General features: G+C 40.6%; 1 protein-coding gene across 1 annotated transcript in view; it reads right to left on the minus strand.

The window, feature by feature from the left end:
* The window catches only part of CDH8 (cadherin 8), a 379,689-nt gene that overhangs the window by 299,892 nt on the left and 64,505 nt on the right, over window positions 1-15,292 (minus strand). The window lies entirely within an intron of this gene.

Below are 15,292 nucleotides of genomic sequence, written 5' to 3' on the forward strand. Positions count from 1 at the left end.
GTTTATTTTTGGTATTTGTGTTGCTAAGTGTTATAGAAGATAAGTATTGGGTATCATGTGAAAATGAAGGAAGAGATTTGACTCCATGAAGGGGTATCAGGGAAGGCTTCTCAAATGAAATAAATATTTAATAAATATTTAACTTTTTCAGAAAAGTTAGGAGTTAATGTGGAGTTGGGATGGCATGGGAGGTGAATTCAAGATAGAAGAAAGAGGAAAAACCCAGAGGAAAAAAACCCATGTATGGAAAAAAAACCCATGTAAACATCAAGAAATGGAAGGAAAAACTCAGAGGAAAAAAACCCATGTATGGAAAAAAACCCATGTAAACATCAAGAAATGGAAGGAGGCCAGAATGGGAGGAGCACAGATTATGTTGAAGAGGATGCATGGTCTGCAGAAGGTTGACTAGAAAGGCAGGGGCAAGTCATGTGATGTCTATTAGAGATCCTCAAGATTTTATCTCCTATATGTAAAGAAAAACGATTAATGTGTAGTATCTCACATGATCTTTTCAAAATGCACATCAAATTGTATCACCTCTATGATTAAGTGTAGAGTGCAAATTGGGAAGGGGAGTAAATGGATGCAAGGAAATCACCTGGGATATCTTTTCAATAAATCATGAAAGTAGTTGATCATTTGGACCTCAAGGGTAGAAGAGGAAAGACTGGTAGGTGGAAGGACTCCACATATTTAAAATGTAAAATCTTCAAAAAGCGCAGTACTTCCATATTTTTGCTTTTTTCCCTTCCATCTACTTGATTTTTTTTCTATACCAGAATACTATTAATTTTATTTGTTGTTCTTTGTGAAAATGTATTTAAAAATAATGTATCATATTGTTATTAGTGGGAAACTAGTATTATAAATACTAGCTCTTGTCTCCCAAAATCTCTGAGCACAAGACCAATTCTGTTTCACTTAGAAAACTGATACTGGTTAAGTATTATGAGAGAAAGACATGCTATGACTATGTGGAAACATTCCCTTTCAAATATCAAAGGACTGAGGACTAAACAAAGAATAACTGCTACCAAAAGATTCAATTTTCTTTCAAGTTATATTGGTCAACTTTATAAAAGCATCTCAATTCATATAGCATGTTTGGAACATATGTTTCCCCTATTTAGAGACTGATGGGTGGAGCCTTCCACTCAGTTGAAATCTTTTCATGGCAGGATTTCCTGTATCTCAGGAGGACACACTTCTAAGTCAACTGACCACCTCTCATCTATCTGTTATGGAGAAAGGAGATATAAAAAACTAGATATGGTGTTTGTCCCTCTTGGTTTTTCACACCCTCTCCCCTACTCAGGATTTCATGTCCAGTACCAGTCTCGACAGTGATTTTAATATGATGCTCTCTAGAATGACTAGGAACGGGCTTTACACATCTCTATATTCCTAGCACCCGGGACTAAACTTGAACCATGATAAATACTCTAAACATATTTGCAGAACAAAAATTCTTTTGAGAATCAGTTCAAGTGCACATAATTATTTGATTTTTGAAAATTGACTCCCAATTTTTATGGGAAAAGTGAGACAACTAAATAATAATTCTGTAATTATAAACTCTGCTTGGTAGTAACAATCTTAAAAGTGAACACATAATGAACTACCACTAACACTGTATTTCAAAGGTAATCTTCTAAAGTAGGTATTGGCTCTGTTTCACAGATGAGGAAGTAAATGAGAGTTGGGAAAACAATTTAACCAAGGCCATAGACCCAGTAAGTGTTTAAGAAATGGAATTCCAAAAAACAAACAAACAAAACAAAACGAACAAAAGAGAAATGGAATTCCATCTAATGAAGACCATGCTATCCTCCACGCAGAATACTGACATTCATAGAAACAAGTGCATTCAGAGTAGATCAGGGGTTAATGTAATATTGCTTGCATATCATTTCAGCAGAAGCAAGTTAGTGGAAGTGGTTATATATTCAAAATTAGGTTTTGGCCAATTAATTCTTAATTACACAATCAGAGACTCAAGAGATCAACGTTACTAGTCCTTTCCCCTCCCCTTAGACATATAGATACACACACACACACACACACACACACACACACACACACACACACACACACACACACACACACACACACACACACACACACACACACACACACACACCATGAAAGGTTCTAGCTGCTCTCAGGAATCAAAGCATATCCTGGCAGTATTTGTCTAAGAATAAAGCTTCAAATGTCTAAGCAAGACCACCTACAGTCTATCTGATTGTTCCCTTCAAGGAAGCCAGAAAGAATGTCAATTTAAGAGCCAGGAGCAGCAGCTAAGTGTAGTTTAAAACGAACACATTGGAAACCCTCCCTATCTCCCAGGTTCACCGTTTCTGTGAAACAGAATACCAGTTAATGTGACTTCAAGAGACTCCAACTATTTAAGCAGCCATTCAGCTCAGATACAAAAAAGTAGAGTGTAGGATTTAAGGATGGAAATAAAAGGATTGAAAAATATATGAACAACCACATAAAGACGTATGAACACAAACACATATACACTCAGGCACACACATTCATTTGCTCTGGTCCAGCCACACAGGCTATCTGAACATGACAAATTTTCTTGCAACACAGATCCTTTGAATCTGTTATTTTCTCAATGGATGAAATACTTTCCACATGAATCTTTACATAGCTGGTTTCTCACCCTTCAGGTTACAGCCTGAATATAACCCCACCTCTGCTGAGCACCATATTTAAAATTGTTTCTTCCCCCTTAACATGTCTTTTCCTTCATCTTTATAGTCCCAGAACCCAGCAGTGTCTGCCTTACACTAGGCACTCAATAGAATTTTCTGTTAATGTCAGGCACTCCACTAAACAGATTCTACTAGGACAATGGATGGTTACACACGCTGGAATACAATTGTACACTGACTATACTCCCAATTGTTTTAGAGACTGAGTATATGCAGAATAAAACGGTGCAGAAATGCAGAAATAAAACATGTGCCTGTCCTCAAGAACCTCCTGTCCAGTGAGAGAGGAGATAAGTACATTTATCTCAAGAGATAAGAGAGCACAGAGGATTAAGGAACTTTGGAAAAGGGACGCTAAGCCAGTCTGCATGAGGCAAGGAAAATGCCAGAGGTCAGTGATAGCTTAGGTGGGTTTCTAGAGACTGAGCAAAATAAAGGAGTGCTTGGAACTGCTCTCCAGTCAAAAGAAAAAGTATGTATGCAGGCCTGAAGTTATAAGAGTTCTTTGATCTATTTGAAAGTTGAATTAATCTATATGAGTGTGGTGGTATGTGGGAAAATAGCTAAACAAAGCAGAGTTGTATCAATGTAAGAATATTGTCACATTCATCTATAACAGTAAAGTTCTACAACCCTTATAATTTAGATCAAGCCTTATCCATGTGTCAAAGCCTTTTCCCACCATGGCTGTTGGCCTACCATTCTGGAGGGATGCCCAAAAAAAAGTGGAAGTCAAGAGCATGGGCTCTGAAGTCAAAATACTTGACATGAATCTCAGTTTCCCACTTTCTCTAAGGCCACCTGTTTGGAGGGTCATAGCGTCAACCTCAGTTCCTTCATCCATGCTCCAGGGTAGGGATGAATAGGAATCTTCAAAACAGCCTTATGAAGCAAAGTGATGCACATGAGAAGATTTGCACAAGGAGTGTCATGTAATCCTTAATAAAAACAATCGTCACTCTCCTGAACACCTTCCTTACTACCTGCACATCTGAGGTTATTTACTAAAAGTAGTACTTCAGACACTGTTCTCTACTCAACAGTGTGACACAGAAGGCTCTCCCTGATCTGAGCCTGACCATTTCTCTGCAGGTCCATCTCCAGTCAATAGGACCCCAAGCCATTCCCTGAACTAAAGACTCAAGGACAGTGTTAAAGCCCCAGGCACAACTCCTTACACCCTCTCAGAGTCACATATACTGTTTGCTGTCTCTGCCTGAAGTCCTTTCTCTCATTTGTCCAACTCCTGATTTTCCTTCAAAAGTCAACTGCATTCTCGCTTGTTCCTGAAAGCCTTCTTTGACCCCCTGCATCTCCCACCTCTGTCTGACTTCAGTGCCTCTATCTAACCCTACACCTGTGCACGGGGCACTTCTCACCTAGGAGAAGCCAGGGTCTACTGTAATGACTGGTTTAAATATCCACATGTCTGGCTGCAAACCAGATACATGATTCATGATGCCCAGTACAAAATGAAAACGCAGGGAAAAAAGGTACTAAAATATGAAATACTCTCCTTTCTTCCACATAGCTCTTCTGCTTATGTGCAGGCTCCTTTCTCTCATCAGACTTCACTCACAAGAGTGACAGCAGGGAATGAATCCAGGCATGGGGGCCCTTCTGAGCAGCAGAGGCCTGTGTGACTCCACAGATTTTATGCACAAGAAACCAGCCCTGTCTCTCCAGAAGCTGAGTCCTTAGGGCATGATCACTACATGGCCTATTTTTTTCTGTCTTCAGCACAGAGCCTATCACAGTGGAGCACTCAATACGTGTTTACTGAAGATGTTTCTGAATAGTGCAGCGTGAAATATGGAATCCACAGCCTAACACTCACAAATGCTCTGATGTTGAAAGAAATGCAGCATGCACACAGAAACAATGGGTGAATTTCTGGTACTTCAGAGCTGTTGCCCCTTCTTTATTCAGTCCGCATGCCTGTGTGCATCCCATCCTTCTTTCTTTCCTCCTTAATCATCCATCACCGACGCTGTTTTGACTGGCTGGATCCTTGTGGTCAAGCTGAGCAGTATACTTCATACTTTTAAAAACTACCGTCGGATCTCTCTCTGATAGCTTTAAGAGCGTTCCCGTCACTTTTACTTTCTTTCTCTCATCCACATTCTCTGAGGATTTGCATTCCTTAAAGTTCTAAGATGAAAGTTCTAAGAAAATCAGAGTAGCATCCCAAATGAGCTCCTGCTTCTACTACAGCCTTGAAGACAGAACCTCTTAAAAAGCACGTATCGCATCGCGTCACTCTCCCACTCAAAGTCTCCTGTGGCCGCAAATCTCCATCACGTATTTCTCGGTCACATCCCTGTCCACCTCCACAGCCCTCCCTGCCCGTCTCTCTTCTCTGCCTCATTTAGGACGACGATGCCACAATGTTCTCTTTCTTTCCTTATACCTGACCAGCTCCTCCCCATTCCAGGGAAAGAGTTTTCACAGTGCTTTCCTTCCAGCTTCTGCTCTGATGTTACCACTGCACAGAGGAAATCCCTACCTGCATTACTGTTTATCTCTTATCCCTGCCTTATACATAGCACTTACATAAGTAAGTATAGTTCTCTTCCCTTCCAAGGTAAACTGACTGCTTCACACCAAAATCATGTTAGGTAAGACTGTCTTCTGCACTTCTGCATCTCTATACCAAGAACAATGCCTAGCAAAGAGCAGATACTCAGTAAATCTTTGTGAAAGTTGTTAAAAGTGGGAAAAGTACAAATGCTAAGTAAACGTGTCTCCATGAGAGTGGGATTAGTCCTGAGTCCTCACTAGGCGTGGGGTGGGGAAGGGAGCAGGCACGAGGAGGATGTCACCATGACTGTGCCACCCACAGCATCTCTGGTTACCATCATGTGACCCCGTGGATCTGCTGTTTGAGGAAAGTGCTGGGCATGTCTGCCTTAAGCCCAGTTAGTCTTCAGCTGCTGGCCTAAAGCCTTGCTTCTAATACTGTTGAACTGAATGAGCTCTGACTTAAAATTGGTATTCATTCCTTTCCTTCAAAAACTGTGTGCTGTCCCTTCTGTTTTTGTGAGAAAAGTATGGCATAACTCGACAAAATGGAACATTGGTATAAAATTGTATAAAATAGACGTAAGCCTTTTCCCAAGTCTACCTCCCAACCCTGCCTGAGGCAATACGTGATAACTTCCCCAAGTGCGTACTATCTTCATCTACATTAGCATGCATGCAGCATTTATTTTCTTCATAAAAATGGGAGAAATAAAGCACAAATTTGTAGCATCTTTTGACCTTTTTTCATTTAATCTGTTTTAGAAATCAGTTACCACATTGTACCTAGATCAATTTGGTATGTTTAGTGACTCTGCACCATTCCATGGTACACATAATTTACCTTAAAAAGTGTTTCGTTTGATAAACATTTAAATTCATTCTTCTCTCCCCACCCCCACCTTCATTATGAGGTTGGTTTCTGAAGATTAGGGCTGTTTTGTATCTCATACTCACTGCCTTACTATGGGAATATGGGAAACTGATTCTTCCCGCAGAGTGAAAAACAAAGTGGGAGTGGGAGGGGTGGGGTGGGGGAGCAGACACAGACAACTGGCCCCTAGCAAACCCCTCTCCACGTCTCCACTACGCCAACAGGACCATCAGTGAGGTGACCCGTACAAGGGATCCAAAATCCTGCTTTATGTTTGTTACATACCCATACTATCTGTAACATTTTTTCTTTTTTTTTTGCGGTACGCAGGCCTCTCACTGTTGTGGCCTCTCCCGTTGTGGAGCACAGGCTCCGGACGCGCAGGCTCGGCGGCCATGGCTCAGGGGCCCAGCCACGCCGCAGCATGTGGGATCTTCCCGGACCGGGGCACGAACCCGCGTCCCCTGCAATGTTAGGCAGACTCTCAACCACTGCGCCACCAGGGAAGCCCCTATAACATTTTTACTTTTCTCTTTAAGTTGACTTTTTACTCAAATTTATTTCAAAAGAAAACTTTTTGAAATATAACAGAAAACCTATATCACATGCCATAAATAACTGTAATAATAAAAATAAATTCAATGGAAATGAAGCAACGTGATTAAATTCTGTCTAGATGCTGTAGCTTGTCAAAGTCTCTAAGAAAGGAGGGAGGGGGTTTCCCTGGTGGTGTAGGGGTTAAGGATCCGCCCGCCTGCCAATTCAGAGGACGAGGGTTCGAGCCCTGGTCCAGGAAGACCCCACATGCCACGGGGCAACTAAGCCCGTGCGCCACAACTACTGAGCCTGTACTCTAGAGCCCGTGACACAACTACTGAAGCCCGCACGCCTTAGAGCCCGTGCTGTGCAAAAAGAGAAGCCACCACAATGAGAAGCCCGTTTGCAGCAACAAAGACCCAATGCAGCCAAAAATACATAAATACGTTTTTAAAAAAAGAAACGAGGGAGGGGAGCCTCAGTCCCAGGTAGGTGTTAATCTTTCTTTTTAACACTCGCTAAGGACTAACAATAAACTAAGACTTCCTTCTCCATTGTGAAAAAGACTGAAAGACAAAGGAAAAGGGAATGACTTGGGAAATTAAAAAACTACCCATTTTCTAAAGCCTTTCCCAAGATCCCAGAATTTCTGAAATTCAAGAAAGCAAATATACCGGTAATGTTGATTTTTGTTGTTGTTGTTTTCTTTAATTGAGAATCTTCTAACAAATCAGATGTAAATGAATACTCAGAAACCGGCTTTTAAGCTTGTTTAAAGCCTTTCTGCCTTGCTTATCTCTACCAAACAAGAGGCAGCCAATGGCAACACAATTAAACCCTTGGGTATTTCTCCCTGGAAAGTCCTTCAAAGCTCACTTATTTACAATGAGCACTGGCTTAGGGGGGAAAGATACTTGCCTGTACTTCTAGCTCAACCCTTGAGTGGGTCTGTGGCCTTGAGCAAATCACTGCCTCTTTATGGGTCTCAGTCTGCCCAAAAATATACAGGGAATCTGTCACCTACATCTCTCCTTCTCTATAAATTACCATCCATGCTCTCTCCTGGGTTAACTATAGGCCTTACAGATGGTTTACTGGTTACCTTTCTCTTTCCATACTACCTCACTGCTCAGTAGAAGGTGGACTGATTTTTTTTTCCTAATGTAAAGTACTTTGCATCCTTTTTTGCTTAAAATCCTTCAATGGCTTTCTTGTGAACAAAGCAATAAAATCCAGCTTTCTTACAGTGGTCTACAGTGGTTGACATGCCCTGCGTAACCTGGCCTCTAACACAGAAGTATCTTAGTTCCTCATATGCATCTAGCTCTTCCCCACCTCTATCTGCCTCAAGGCCTTTGATCATGCTGTTCTTTATGTATAAAATACATCCTACCCCCCCACCCCCAATCAGTTGCTTCTCTATGGCTTTTGGCATTGAGGTTGGGGGCAAGAGTGTTCAACATATAAGAAACAGCATGTTCAAATTCCCTCAAATGGGCATCATGGTCTAATTAAATGTCAAAAGTGGTCCCTTTAAGACCACATCATCTAAACTACACTACCCCTACCCGTTTACTATTTTCTATCTGTACCCTGTTTGTTTCATTGTCAACCAACCTCCCATTCTGATGCTTAATTTATTAATGTGCTTACATTCTCAGGGGAGGTAAGATCCAAAACAAATCATCTTTCCCTAAAGGCTACAATCACCACAATATGGTAATTACGTCATACCCAGCACCAGCACGAGACCTGGCACAGAACAGTTGTTTCACATATGTTTGTTAAATGTCTCCAACAAAAGACACACTTATGAGTCCCAAAGTTCATAATAGCAAAGTATCCTAAGTTCGACATTTAGCTACCCAATTTTCTATACGCCCAGCCTCTTAAAAACCTAAACAAAAAATTCTAAAATGAGCTCACACAAAGTGGATGCCTCACAAAGAGACTCTTGTCTCCTGCTACCAAATAAATTTAATTCTAAGTAAAAGAAAAGCAAAAGAACAAAAGTAAGAACAATTTTACACACACACACACACACACACACACACACACACATGGTCCTCTTACAGCTGACTGCCTTCCTGATAAGACATGCTAACAAGGACAGAGGCGGCACTAGTGTACCTTTGGGGAGCGCCGCCACTGCATATTTCCACCCAGGTGTTCTCATTTGCAAGCAGGTACTTTCATGAAATTGGCCCATAACGTATGCTAATTCTTTTCTTTGGCCGTGGCTCTTTAGCATAACAGGTATGGAGAATGCATATTTGTGAATTATCCTTCTGTTTACACCCTAATCCTAACAGTTAATTGTTCTTATGCCTTGATTACAAATGTGACACTATCAAAGGGTTAGTAAAATTGGCTTCTTGAGATGAGAAACCATATTTCAAAATTCAGGAAGAATTATCAATTAAAATGAATGTTCATTGGTTTTAACACAAAGGGCCTTAGGCTGAACCTCTTCATTGAGAATGGAGCTTTGAAAAGAAGAGGATAAAGCAGTTCTCTAGTTTACATCCTTCTTATACTTCTTTCATACAGACATGAGGTGGGAGTAATTTGAGAGCATACCAACTTGTCTACTGATATAATTTGGCCACAAAAGAAAGAAAGTGTGGTCATTCAGAAACAAAAAATAACAAACACACATACACGCACACATGTAATATGTACCTAAATATTCAACTGTATAACATCATCATCATAAAATCTGTGTCTAAATAAGAATACTAAAGAATACACTGAATCACACCATTAAAATTAAGTCAATTATGTTCCAAAACGCAGAAACAAACAATGAGCAATTATTAATTTTTAGGATGTAGGTAGAAGACTGGCACTCCAAAACAACCACGGCATTCAAAGCTCTGTGCTGGGATCGTTACAAGCGTTATCTCGTTTATCAATCAAAGCAATCATGCAAATACAGGGTATTTTCACTTTAGAAAGGAGGAAACCAAGTAGTAGAAAGGATAAAATACTAGTCCATGTCATGTAGTTAGTAAAAGATAGACATGCCCAAAGATCCCACATATGGTTGACTTCAAATAGTGTATAGGTTTTCATTTTCTCTTTCCAATACCACCACATTCCCTCCCATCATGTTAATACTGATCATTAGTAACCTAGTGAGAATCTCATGCTGGGGTTAAAATTTTCATATCACTTATATCACAGCTGGATTTAAGTAGAGACTTGACTTTAAGGCCAGTGGCTCTTTCACTAGAGTAAGAGTTCCTTCGAGGATAGTTTTATGTAGATTCCTGTGATCAGCTCAAGGAAAAAAAAAGAAGAGTGGATAGGAGTTCTTGCATGTGCCCCAGAAACTACTCTGTGAAAACACTTATCTTGACGTATGTGTCTGAAGTTTTTCTCTCCTCCTTTTATTTCTACTGAACTATTGAGTCATAGGCCATGATCTTCCTTCCTACACTCTCATTCACCACACTCTTATAGCTTAGGGAATTAGGTCCATTTTAAAGATGATAAAGGTTATCTTAAAAGCAGTGAGACCTAGGGCAGGTAAAAGGCATAATTGTGACTCCGACCCACTTTTATCTGGCTGTAAGCACAGCCCTTGCCATCCGCAAATCTTTACTCTCCCTTCCATGTGAAGGAGAGTGTAAAATAACACTATCAAATAAGGAGAATAACCAAAAGAAAAGCCTGGCTTTGAGAGTTAAAAACTCTCATTTAACATTATTGGAGTAGAATTTCTGCAGCTTAATTTAATAAATGAGGCATCATTTTTAGACTCCAAGCACAGTAAGCTCTCATTTGCATTGACTGGATTCATAAATTCATGCTGTTAAAAACCTGTTTCTCTCAGGGTTGGCCCTGGCCCCCACAGGTTTCGCTCACATTCCAATTCTGAGCGGCAGGCAGGAGGGAGTCTGCCCATCACAAGCATCGGCTACCATTAGTTCATTTCCTTTAGTGCTGCTTGAGAAAGCGTCAGGAAATCTGACAGGGTGCAGGCTGCTCATCTCAAACAAGTTTTCCACTGCTCCAAAAAAGGCTGGGGAACACCTCCCTGTTGCCCTGTACCTCAAATTGCCTCTTGTTCTTGGCAAAAGACCACGACAGAATGTTAAGGGTCCAAGATTGTTGGGCTTCCCTGGTGGCTCAGTGGTTAAGAATCCGCCTGCCAATGCAGGGGACATGGGTTCACACCCTGGTCCGGGAAGATCCCACATGCCGAGGAGCAACTAAGCCCGTGCACCACAACTAGTAAGCCTGTGCTCTAGAGTCCGCGAGCCACAACTACTGAAGTCTGCATGCCACAACTACTGAAGCCCGTGCACCTAGAGCCCGTGCTCCGCAACAAGAGAAGCCACTGCAATGAAAAGCCCACTCACCACAACGAAGAGTAGACCTCACTCACCGCAACTAGAGAAAGCCCACATGCAGCAACAAAGACTCAACGCAGCCAAAAATAAATAAATAAAAAATTTAAAAAAAAGAGTCCAAGATTGTTGAAAAACACCGAGCTAGGGTTTGGATTTACACACAAAAAAGGAGCAAAATGAACCTTCTCAGGCAGTTATGTATTTAAGAAAAAAGAAAAATGAAGGTGATTGTGTTGATATGTGTTAAGAGCATATTTCTTGCCCTTAAATTGCAACAATGATACAAATGACTCAAAATAAATAGACTTCCTCTTGGCAGGATGAACGGTATGAAGTGAGGATTGGCATCTGACATGAGAGTTCTCAGAACTTAGGGAATATAAGCAGGCACAAACACAGACAATCACTACAAAGAGTGAACTCCAGGGCTTCCCTGGTGGCGCAGTGGTTGAGAGTCCGCCTGCTGATGCGGGGTACACAGGTTCGTGCCCCGGTCCGGGAAGATCCCACATGCCGCGGAGCGGCTGGGCCCGTGAGCCATGGCCGCTGAGCCTGCGCATCTGGAGCCTGTGCTCCGCAATGGGAGGGGCCACAACAGTGAGAGGCCCGCATACCAAAAAAAAAAAAAGAGTGAACTCCAGTGGCAGACCCGTCATTGAATGGACTTCCGGGTAGATTGAATCTTTCCTCGAAGCCCTGGAATGTTAAAAATGTATTTCTGTCTGTGCGATGTGGTAGGATAAAACATAAATTGTGATTCAGGAGAATAGATTTCATAGCACAGGGTGCTCCCTTATTAAAATCACAGAAGCATAGGCTTGAACCCAGACTCTGACACTTGCTAGCTGTATGCTTTTGTTCAAGTCACCTACCCCTCTGAGTCACTGCTAAATGAGTCGTGTAATCATATAATGGTTTTGGTAATGGGGTTATTGTCTGTCTTAGCATGCAGCAGGTCCCTTAAATATTGCCTACATTTTATTTTGAAATCTATCAAAAAATATCCAGTGTGCAGAGAGGTCCTATGTGGATTTATCTGCAAAATGTACTGAATAACATCTGATGTTTCTCCCAGGTCCAACAGACTCTAATTCTATGAGTGTCAGACAATAGTCCAATAGATTACATATATTATACATTACATATATATATATATATATATGTAATTGTTTTCCAATGCATTCATTAATTAACAAAAGATTTGCCAAGCACCTAATAGATTCACTATGTACTACTGGTGGGGTAAAATGCATATAATGTCACTCCTGATCCCATTACTATATGTTCCAACCTCTTCAAGTGCAATGGCATAAATATAAATCTAGTATGTGGAAGTACCTTCCTAGCTCTAAGAACATGAATCAGGCATGGGTCTATTTTCTAAGACAACACTGTTTTGACCCAGAGATAGTTATGTGATTCAAAGCTTCCAATTAAGGTGCTTCCCTAGGACTGATACGTGGGTGCTGAAAGGATAAGAAAGCCATTCTTTTAGTTTGAGGTCCTAATGATAGCAGTAACTTTCTTCAATGCTACGTTTCAGGCATCTGCTCATGATTTTACACGCAGTATCTCTGATCTTCAAAACATTTCTTAAAGACATGTAGTATCATCTCCATACTAAACATGCTACACAATATACACTAATTTTCTACCAGGTCACCTCATTACTAAAGCTAGAATACTGGACTTTTACCCAAGCACAGAAAATGCCATAGTCCATGTATTTTTAATTGCACCATGATAATCTGAGCTTAAAGTGCTGATGTAGATGTCTAGGTGGAGCCATTAGCCATGTGGTTTAGGAACTGAAAAAAGAGACCCGGTTTAGAGATGCATATTTGTGTATCACACTGATCTAAGAAAAATCCAAACTCAAGGGAAGGATGAGAATAGAAATGCAAGCAGAAAATATCGGAGAATGTCTCCTTTCCTAAATGGAAATTGAAAAGAGATTATCAAAGGCATCAGAAAATGAGAAACACTACAATTGGATAAATGCAGAATCTCCAAAACCAAGAAAGAAACAACAAGAAGAATGGAGTTCCTCAAAGTAAGAAGAAAATGAACAAAACTTGTTCACCTCCCTGAGGAGCATCGTGCAAGAAGCTTCTAGTTTTGTAGTTGATTTGGTTTGGGGTGGGATAGTATAAGCAACATGCATTATTCCTGAAGGCAATGGAAGGGCTGGTGAGAAAAGAGCAAGGCCAAGGTGAACTGGTATGTGCCTCCTCTACTCCGTTAGCAAGAAAAAATGTCTTTTTTTCTGAGAACACTTTGTGTGTGTGTGTGTGTGTGTGTGTGTGTTTGATTCTGTTTTTTAATTGGGCCTGGCTCCTACAATGTTCAGACTATCCCTCGCCATAATAATGTGATTGAACTGTGAGCAGAAACATCACCCAACCAAGACTAGCCAGAACCTGTCCATGGAATAGCGTAAGAGTGCTAGGTGAAAATGGACCTCACTTTTCCTACTGTCTTTTGAGTTGGAAGGAAGAGTCAAGCCTGTAGCTGTCAAGAACTTCTTACCCAAGTGCCTAGCAGAAGCAGTCTACATAAAGGATTTCCACTCAGAGAGGAAAGCAGAAATGAGACGGGGAGAGAGAGAATGCAGTTCAGTCGAGATCGTATGAGCCTTTGCAAATAGAGATGGGTCTGGATTCAGAAATTGCCTACACCAGCTTAAGCCAAAAAGGTGACTATAGAACTATTCAGAGTCCTGAATAATACGTATGTGATTCCCTGGAGCTTTTCCCACCTCTCCTTCATACCACAGAGCCCATGGTCCAATAAAGCCACATGCATAGCAACACAGAGGAATCTAAGGTTGCTAAGAAACTTGGAGTGTAGTCCATGAAAATGACGTCGTGAAAACTAAATAAACTCAGAGGCATAAATTCCTGAATGATGATCTGAAGAAAAGACTCACAGCTTCTGTTTCCAGTTATAGAGTAAATTGCCTTCAGATTTATAATTGGTACATTGATATCCAACAATTCTACACTTACTTAACAATTTTTCAAGTTGTTGGTGCATTAAAAACCCCATATATCCAACATCCCCATCTCAAATATTTGAAATAAACATTAGTTCCCATGCCCCTCTTTAGCCTTATCTGTCAGGTCTGCCTAATTCTCAGACTCATCCGTTTTGAACCACTAACCCAAGGCTGAAAATATAGTAAGCAATTTGCATGTATTAACCATCACAAGAATTTTATGGTGTAGGCATAATTAGTCTCATTTTGCATTAAACAATCTGGTTTAGAGAGAGTGAATAACTTGACCAATGCAGCTAGTAATGGGCCTATCCGACACTTCTACATAATAATTCAAGAGGCTGTGAACAGCAGAACCATATAAAAAATTAATTCATGAAATGAGAAAATATATTTGGCTTTCAATAAAAGAGTTTTGGAAAAGGATGAGGGCATACACTGAGTTTACAATAGCCACCCATTAGATAATGGAGTGTTTTATTAAGTGAATACAGACATCCATCTCTGAACCAGGCTGGTATTAGCAGGAGAATGGGGGTGGGTACCAACCTGTATCAAGGATGAGGGGTCTGGATATATAACAGCATCTTTTTCATTCTGTTAAGCCTGGCAATACAGTGTACAGCTGGCTCACATAAATCAAGAACTAATGTGAGAAAAGGTGCAGTAAGTACCAGGAAATCCAAGACACCCAGTTCTGAAAGTTCTGAATGACTTAGAACATTATGTGGCACTGTTATTGTTGATATCACAGCTTTTAAGAAGTCTGAAAGCAGATTCAAAAGAAAGAGAATTGTAGATATTCTCAGGATTCTTTTTAAACTTCCAAAGCACATAATACATTAAGCAGTATAGAAAATACAGAAGCCATATCACAGCAAAGTTATGCTCTGCAGTTTTTTTCAACGTCTTAAGTGGTACCTTTTTCATGGGCAGTAATTCTAGAAGTTATGACATCCAAGATGATAATACCCAGCGGATCTGAGATCAGAGTGCGAGTGCTCAATCCAATTCCATCTGCTTGGGCAGATGGCAAAGTACACTGAATTTCTCCAAGTCTCCCCGTTCTCAGTGCCCCATCAGCACATTGATTTCCTGATAAGAACATACGGAAGGTTTGGGGCAAAAAATAGTTTTATATTTTTATACTGAGTGTGTTGACAATAAGTCTATGAGTCTTTCTGACATGACCTTAAGAGTAATGAATGAATGCTTGTAGGATGACTCTCTTTATAGGAAGAAAGATGTGTATCACCTGAAAATAATAAAAGAT

This window comes from Delphinus delphis, chromosome 20 (genome assembly GCF_949987515.2).
Source record: "Delphinus delphis chromosome 20, mDelDel1.2, whole genome shotgun sequence".
In the NCBI taxonomy this organism is placed as follows: Eukaryota; Metazoa; Chordata; class Mammalia; order Artiodactyla; family Delphinidae; genus Delphinus; species Delphinus delphis.